The sequence below is a fragment of the Amblyraja radiata genome, chromosome 13 (assembly GCF_010909765.2).
Source record: "Amblyraja radiata isolate CabotCenter1 chromosome 13, sAmbRad1.1.pri, whole genome shotgun sequence".
Taxonomy (NCBI): Eukaryota; Metazoa; Chordata; class Chondrichthyes; order Rajiformes; family Rajidae; genus Amblyraja; species Amblyraja radiata.
The window spans coordinates 2,581,627-2,590,854 of NC_045968.1; the positions used below are offsets into that span (position 1 = coordinate 2,581,627).

General features: G+C 45.0%; 1 long non-coding RNA gene across 1 annotated transcript; it reads right to left on the minus strand.

Moving 5' to 3' along the window:
* Nucleotides 1–511: 511 nt before the first annotated feature.
* Nucleotides 512–8,969, minus strand: LOC116980158. The gene is made up of 3 exons (XR_004413865.1): nucleotides 8,745–8,969; nucleotides 6,767–6,772; nucleotides 512–522 (listed from the first exon to the last, which is right to left on the minus strand). It is a non-coding gene; the product is annotated as an uncharacterized LOC116980158 (long non-coding RNA).
* Between the last annotated feature and the right edge of the window lie 259 nt (nucleotides 8,970–9,228).

A 9,228-nucleotide genomic window follows, 5' to 3' on the forward strand; every position in this document is an offset into this window, starting at 1 on the left:
CTTTCATCTGTTCAGAGTCAATTTAACTGAGCAAACTGGCAATATTTGATACGAAATACATCTTTAATAGTATTGGTGCTTTTATTTTTATTTTTTTTTTTTTTTTTAATTATTTATTAGAAGTAGACATATTATAAAATGTAGTTACATATTATAGTAAAAAAAACTTTTCATATACATCAGTCATACATTATTAAAATTTTCCATTATCAATTACTTCTGCTTCTAGTTAAATCTAATACACAAGTCTACAGGAATAGGGAATCAGAAATTCTTGATGAATGTTTGAACAAGCATCCTAATACCGAAAAACTAATAGCTTATATTTATAACACCCTACTAAACAACAAGGTACCACCGACCGAACCATATAGATACAAATGGGAAAATGAAATAGGTCACCCTATCACGAAAGATATGTGGGACGAAAGTTTACAACAAATACATCAATGTTCATTAAATGCCAGACATACTTTAATACAATTCAAGGTCTTACATAGACTACACTACTCTAAAATAAAACTAAATAGAATCTTCCCACAAATCTCTCCTATTTGTGATAAATGTCTACATCTAGAGGCTAATTTAACACATACGTTTGCAAACTGTATAAAACTTAAACATTTCTGGACTGATATTTTTGAAATAACTTCAGAAGTTATTAATACAAAACTGGACCCAGACACAAAATTAATAATACTTGGAATATAAGAACAAAGCTTAACACTCACAACAAACCAAAGAAATTTCCTCAACTACAGTATAATAACCGGGAAAAAATTAATATTAACATTTTGGAAAGGCCCTACAACCCCCACAATTAAATTGTGGATTACGGAAATGTCGGAGACCCTATACTTAGAAAGAATTAGACTTGTCTTAATGGACAAACAAGATCTTTTCCATAAAATTTGGGCTCCATTCATTAACTATCTGAAGGGATAGATTGGCACAGCACGAGGACCCAACTGAAACTTGAACTCAGGACCAGATGAAAAGCTATACTTTATAACCTACGAACCTATCTCCATTGATGTATTACAGGTAACCCATTCCACCTCCCTTGTTTTTCTGTTGTGTTTTTTTCTTTCTTTTTTATTTGTAACTTTCTACCCTCTCTTTCTCCCTCTTTCTATAAAAAATAAAAACACTAGAAGTATTGGTACTTTTAGAGACAAGGATCTGCAGTTGCTGGTTAACAAACAAAAGGACACAAAGTGCTGGAGTAACTCAGCTGGGTAGGCAGCATCTCTGGACAACATAGATACTGTAGATGATGTTTCAGATTGGGACCCTTCTTTAGACCATCAGAATGTATTAGCACTATTCATTTATGGTGTTGGATGGTGTCCATCCACCATCACCAATTTTGTGCATCGCACTATTATATCATTAAAAAATATTGTTGGAAATACAAAGGCTGGAGCTCATGAATAACGTAGAACTAGTGTGAACTAGTGTGAACGTGGGATCGATGGTCAGCATGGATTAGGTGAGCCGAAGGGCCTGTTTCCATGCTACACCTCTAAAAGAAAAGAAAACAGGAATTTGTACTATGTGTCAATTGACGATTGTATCGAGAAGACCTGGAGAATCATCTTGTCCAACAAAACTATCCAAAATGATCTACTCAAGTTCTCGTGCAAGGCAAGCATCCTTAACCTTCAGCCGAGGAAATGGTTAAGCTATTTCAAGGCTATTTTTTCTAAAGTACTGACATCCACATTCAAGTGATTGAATGTGAACTGTGGGTGAAATTAGATTTCCAGTTTGCTTCCCCTATGAGAGTTCTGTTCTGTGCTGCATTTAATAAGCTGCCTAAATCAGTTGAGCTCCCAATTCAGTTTAGTGTTATTACAGAATCAGACACAAGCAACAGTAATACGAAATAAATGAAGGTGTTGGAAGGCCATGCCAGGATAACGGCAAACACCATTCTAAAACCCTTTGCTCCACTAATTTAGCAAACACATTTATTTTAAACTGATTGACACTTGAGCTAATAATGCAGTGCAAACCTCCAAATGAAATCACAAAACCTTCATTTGTTTTTCCAAAGGATAATTTCAAGGCTTATATTTATTGCAACTTGAGAAAATGCTGCAGTTCGCAAAGGATTTATAGCTACTTTTCTGCCTTAATTCTAAAAGGCATAGGCAGCTCAAATGTAAGAGGACTAGGAGCCAGAGAGTCTTCTGTTTAGTTTAGGTTAGTTTAGAGATACAGCATGGAAACAGGCCCTTCATCCCACCGTTGACCAGCGACCCCCGCATATTAACACTATCCCACACACACTAGGGACAGTTTACATTTATAGAAATCCAATTAACCTACAAACCTGTACGTTTTTGGAGTGTGGGAGGAAACCGAAGATCTCTTAGAAAACCCACGCAGGTCACGGGGAGAACATACAACATCAGCATCCCTGGAGAAAATAGATAGGTGACGTTTCGGGTTGAGACCCTTTTCCAGACTGATTGTAGTGGGGGAGAAGAAGGGGAGAGGCAGAGGCAGGACAAAGCCTGGTATTAATAGGGCGACAAAGGAGAGGTGGGGAGGGTGGAGGGTTGGTTTGAGGGGTCTTGACCCGAAACATCACTTATCCATGTTCTCCAAGGATGCTGCCTGACCCGCTGAGTTACACCAGCACTTTGTGTCCTTTTGTGTATTAACCAGCCCCTGCAGTTCTTAGTTTCTTTACTATATCATAATCTGTTTTCACTGGTTTTACTTTCCCATGTTACGATCTCAGGGCGGCACGGTGGCACAGCAGTAAAGTTGCTGCCTTACAGCGCCAGAGACCCGGGTTCGGTCCTGACTACGGGACTTGCCTATCTGGAGTTTGTAGGTTCTCCCTGTGACCGCGTGGGATTCCTTCAGGTTCTCTGGTTTCCACCCACACTCCAAAGACGTACAGGTTTGTATGTTGATTGGCTTGGTATAATTGTAATTTGTCCCTAGTGTGTGTGGGATAGTGTTAGTGTGTGGAGATCGCTGGTCGGTGGGCTGAAGGGCCTGTTTCCACCCCGCTTCGAGCCTGCACCGCCATTCAATATGATCATGGCAGAGCATCCAACTCAGTATCCTGTACCTGCCTTCTCTCCATACCCCCTGATTCCTTTAGCCACAAGGGCCACATCTAACTCCCTCTTAAATATAGCCAATGAACTGGTCTCAACTACCTTATGTGGCAGAGAGTTCCAGAGATTCACCACTCTCTGTGTGAAAAATGTTTTTCTCATCTCGGTCCTAAAGGATTTCCCTCTATCCTTAAGCTGTGACCCCCTTGTCCTGGACTTCCCCAACACTAAACTAAACTACAAAATAATCTGTGGATATTTTCAACTTTATCCTTAACATGCTATATATGTTTTTATTAGTTTAATAATAATAATAATAATAATAACGGATGGGATTTATATAGCGCCTTTCTAATACTCAAGGCGCTTTACATCGCATTATTCATTCACTCCTCAGTCACACTCGGTGGTGGTAAGCTACTTCTGTAGCCACAGCTGCCCTGGGGCAGACTGATGGAAGCGTGGCTGCCAATCTGCGCCTACGGCCCCTCCGACCACCACCAATCACTCACACACATTCACACACAGGCAAAGGTGGGTGAAGTGTCTTGCCCAAGGACACAACGACAGTATGCACTCCAAGCGGGATTCGAACCGGCTACCTTCCGGTTGCCAGCCGAACACTTAGCCCATTGTGCCATCTGTCAGTTTACATGTTTTCCCATGTCAAATCTCATACTTTGAAGTATCTTGAGCACCCATTTGATGAAGTTTATGGCAAATTAAAGCCACTTTGATTGTTATTGTACTGTCTTTCCTTCAAGCTTAATTTTGATGTTTCCCACAGCTTCTTTGTTTGCTAAAATGATCAACAGAATTCCAGTCGCGTAACTTGCCCGTAGCTCCATCAACCCATCACAAAATTGCACATCCATACGTTTGAACTGGCCAAAGATCATCTTCATCAAACGGCTATGTGTTGCCACAGCTTGAAGCGACACTGTAATAGATGTGGTTTTAAAATGGTTGCGAGGCAAAATGAAATATTGAAACCAGCTTCTGCCGTTCCAAGGAGATTCAATTGATACGGCTTTTTAAAATTGAACATGGATGTGTAAAAAACAGCATGAAAGTGCTTCTTAATCAAAGGCTGTTGAGCACATGGCAATTATTGTTACTGAATATTTCATGACTTATTATAAGTTTGTATTTGTCAGGATGAGGGATGTCAGATTCAGATTCAGATTCAGATTCAACTTTAATTGTCATTGTCAGTGTGCAATACAGAGACAACGAAATGCAGTTAGCATCTCCCTGGAAGAGCGACATAGAATATGATTTCAATAAATAAATCAATTTACATGTATACAGACATAGTGTATTTTCCTGTGGGAGGAGTGTCCGGGGGGGGGGGGGGGGGGGGGGGTGGGGGGGTGATTGGCAGTCACCGAGGTACATTGTTGAGTAGAGTGACAGCCGCAGGGAAGAAGCTGTTCCTGGACCTGCTGGTCCGACAACGGAGAGACCTGTAGCGCCTCCCGGATGGTAGGAGGGTAAACAGTCCATGGTTGGGGTGAGAGCAGTCCTTGGCGATGCTGAGCGCCCTCCGCAGACAACGCTTGCTTTGGACAGACTCAATGGAGGGGAGCGAGGAACCGGTGATGCGTTGGGCAATTTTCACCACCCTCTGCAGTGCTTTCCGGTCGGAGACAGAGCAGTTGCCATACCATACTGTGATGCAGTTGGTAAGGATGCTCTCGATGGTGCAGCGGTAGAAGTTCACCAGGATCTGGGGAGACAGATGGACCTTCTTCAGTCTCCTCAGGAAGAAGAGACGCTGGTGAGCCTTCTTGACCAGAGTTGAGGTATTGTGGGTCCAAGAGAGGTCAACGGAGATGTTGACCCCCAGGAACCTGAAGCTGGAAACACGTTCCACCTCCGTCCCGTTGATGTGGATGGGGGTGTGCGTGCCGCCCCTGGACTTCCTGAAGACTACAATGAGCTCCTTGGTCTTCTTAGAGTTAAGGGCCAGGTTGTTGTCAGCGCACCATGCTGCTAAGTGCTGGACCTCCTCCCTGTAGGCCGACTCATCGTTGTTGCTGATGAGGCCAATCACCGTTGTATCATCTGCATACTTGATGATGGTGTTAGTACCATGTACAGGTGTGCAGTCGTAGGTGAAGAGGGAGTAGAGGAGGGGGCTCAGCACACAGCCCTGTGGAACGCCGGTGTTCAGGGTGAGGGTTGAAGAGGTGTGCTTGTCTAACCTAACAGACTGGGGTCTGTTGGTTAGATAGTCCAGTATCCAGTTGCAGAGGGAGGGGTCGATGCCCAGGTTACCGAGTTTGGTGATCAGTTTAGAGGGTATAATGGTGTTGAATGCTGAGCTGTAATTGATGAACAGCATTCTTACGTCTCTGTTGTCGAGGTGGGAGAGGGCGGAGTGAAGTGCCGTTGAGATGGTATCCTCCATACTATTGTATTGTATTGTATTGTATTGTATTCAAATTTATTGTCATTGTCTCAGTTAGAGACAACGAAATGAATTTCCCTTACAGGCAGTATCATAAAAATAAAAATAAATAAATAATAATAAATAATAAAACATATTAAAAATAAAATAGAATTTAAAAAAAAGCACAAACACTGAAAGTCCACGACACAACATAACACAATGGCACCAAGGTGAGGAAGGCACCATAGTCCAGCCAGCCTCCCCTCCGTTCTTCCCAGATGTGCACTCGTGGTCGAGGCCTTCCTAGCACCCGCAGTCGCCGCCCCGGGTGGCCCGATGTTCAGGCCCTCACGCCGGGCTGGTGGAACGCCGACGCCGAACCCCGATACTCCTAATCTTGCGGTAGGCAAACTGATAGGGATCCAATGTGGGGGGTAGGCAGCCTTTGAGGTGTGCCAGGACCAGTCTCTCGAAGCACTTGGTGATGATGGGGGTAAGTGCAACTGGGCGGAAGTCGTTGAGGCTTGCCGCAGTGGAGTGTTTTGGCACCGGCACGATGGAGGTGGTTTTAAAGCATGTGGGGACAACTGCTTGGGCAAGTGACAGGTTGAAGATGTCAGTCCAGACGTCTGTCAGCTGTGCAGCACAGGCCCTGAGGACGCGCCCGGGGATGCCGTCAGGGCCAGCAGCTTTACGTGCATTAGTCCTACTCAGTGCCACGTACACATCGTAGGGGGTGAGTGTGAGGGGTTGGTGATCGGCAGGGAGCACAGCCTTGATGGCTGTCTCTAGATTGTCCCTGTCGAAGCGGCCATAGAAGTGGTTAAGCTCCTCAAGGAAGGAGGCGTCGCTGGATGTGGGGGTGGTGTTGGTGGGTCTATAGTCCGTGATGGCCTGGATGCCTTGCCACATGCGTCGGGGGTCGGAGTTGGGGGTCGGAGTTGTTGTTGAACACTGTCAACACTGAGGAAAATAATTATGTGCTGCTTTGTCATGCAGAGTGTCAGACTTTCTCAGTTTCAGGGCGGCACAGGAGTGAAGATTTCTTCACACTATAAATGTGCCATTGCTGCCAGGTCAAAGTTACATGAATTTTCCCCCCACTTCTTCGCCCTCCCCCCCCCCCCCACCACCCCTCACCCCACCCCCCATCCCCCTACCCCGTCCATCTCCTTCCACCTATATCCCACCCTCTGGCTTCACCTTTCTCTCCACTTTTCTCCTCATATGCTTTTCATCCCCAGCCTTTGGCACTTCCTCCACCCATCCACCAGTCCACACTTTTATCCACCTCTCACTTGCCAAGCTTTCCACCTCTCTTTTCCAGCTTCCTTTCCACCTGCTACAATGAGTCTGACGATGAATCCTGACCTGAAACATCATCTGCCCATCTCCTTCACAGATGCTAGCCAGACCCATTGGGTTCATCTGGCACTTAGTTTAGTTTAGTTTAAAGATACAGCTTGGAAACAGGCCCTTCGGCCCACTGAGTTAGTGTTGACCTGCACACTAGTTCTATCCTCCACACTAGGGACAAGTTAGATAAACCATTTAACTAACAAACCCACACGTTATTTCAATGTAGATGGAAACCGGAGCACCTGGAGAAAACCAACACAGGTCACAGGGAGAATGTACAAACTCCGTACAGACAGCACCATTAAGGGCCTGTCCCACTTACGTGATCTTGGCTCGCAAAATACGCAACCTCGTGGTCGCTTGAGGCGTACGGGCACCGTATGGACCGCGCGGGGCCGGTCCCACTTAGAAGCGTGGAGTTCTTCGGGGCAGGTTCCGACATCGCGCGGAGCTCCGAAATTCTGGCAGTGTCCGAAATCTTCGCGCGCCAACGGCCTGTTGGCACGCAGGCGCATTGCGGTCGTACGCAGTGTCTTGACGTCGTAAGCAGCGTCTTGACGGCATACGCCTAGCGCGTGGCTTTGCGCGATGACGTCACCGCCCGATGCCGTGCGACGCCCATATTCATTCGGCCCGCCTGCTGCTCCAGCTGATTGGTAAGCATGACATTAGTGCGTACTTAGCGCGTACTTAGCACGAACATTGTGTGAACTCCGCTTCCGTTTGGTCGCGCCAAACGCACGCAATCGCATGCAAGTGGGACAGGCCCTTTAGTCAGTATCGCACCCTGGTCTCTGGCACTGTAATACAGCAACTGCTGCTGCCCATTATTTTACAGCTCACGTTTTTTGTTCGAGAGCCCAGCATCTGCAGTTCCTCGTGTCTCCATGGCGACCTAATTGTTGTGGGATTGTTAATTAGTTTGGAAGTAGGGCTCTTTTAAGCAGTGAATCCACATCTTTCCTTCGAATGAAATGGTTTCATTTTGCATTGGATGTTTTAACAGATGTAATGGCCGCAGCTCCGGTTTCCACCCACACTCCAAAGATTTACAGGTTCGTAGGCTAATTGGCTTGGTAAAATTGTAAATTGTCCCTAGTGCGAGTAGGATACTGTTCATGTGCGGTGATCACTGGTCAGCGTGGACATGGTGATCCGAAGGACCTGGGTTTCATGCTGTATCTCCAAACCAAACTAAAACTAAATGAAACATTTGGAGTAAGTGGCAGTGGGTTTGAACTGAATTTAGCAAACCAGGTCCTCAGCGAGAATATGAGGCATTGCAGATGCTGTTTTACAAGAAAAGATACAACATGCTGGATTAACTCAGCAGGTCAGACTTGATCATCAGTGAGAATATCAAGAAGAAAATAGCGTACTTAAATCCTCATAATAATCCAATGTCTTCATCTGTGTTCTTCCGGAAAGGCAGATTGCTTATCTGACGTATGACTGGAGTCTCACATTATATAAATGCCACCCAAGACTCTTAATAAAGAACAGTTAACATCCCACACCAGTTTTTGATATTTAGATAACAAAAGTTGCTGGCAACTGAATGTAGGCAACAGTGGTGCAGGAGATCAAAGCATTGTACTCATTGAATTTCAGAGCAGGAGGCTTACAGTGAATTTAACTTAAAAGGAAATAATTAAACAATTCATAACCTATGAGTAACTGAAAATACATAAACTGAACTCACATATGCATTTATCCCCAAGGGCATTTATTCATGGAAAGATCTCATTAGCTAACCTGAGATTGAGTACAACGTGCATGTGTTTATGTTAAATTATCAGCAAAGAAAGCTTAATTATTTTGAACGGAATCTGAATTCACAGGGGCTTCTTGTATGTCATCTAAAATATTAATTGAAGCTTTGTCCAAGAGAGTATCCCAGTGCCTCTTACTTACTTACTTACTGCCTATGATGCCTCCTGGCATGTAGGGCAGCAACGAAGGTCCTCCACCCAGTAGTGTTGATTCCTTCAGTTGCTGTTTCCATAACATATGTGTTTTACGAGGCAGGGTTGTTAGGCCTGTGCTCAAACTCCAACCTGGAGGACCAGTGGATCGCTCTTCGTCTCACCTCTACCCTTCGACCTGTCCAGCATGGGAGACCCTAACAGGAGACGAATCTCCCGCTGGCATAGCTCTAGGGGTCACTGAGACACACGAGCTCCCCGACCACAACAAGGTTGCAATCCAAATGGGAGCAATGCCTCTACTTCCTCAAAAACCCAAGGAGGTTTGGCAAGTCTCTAACGACTCGGGGCGACTTCTACAGATGCACCATAGAAAGCATTCTGTCAGGATGAGTCACAGCTTGGTTTGGCAACAGCTCTGCCCAAAACTGCAAGAAACTGCAGGGAATTGTGGATAGAGCCCAGTCCA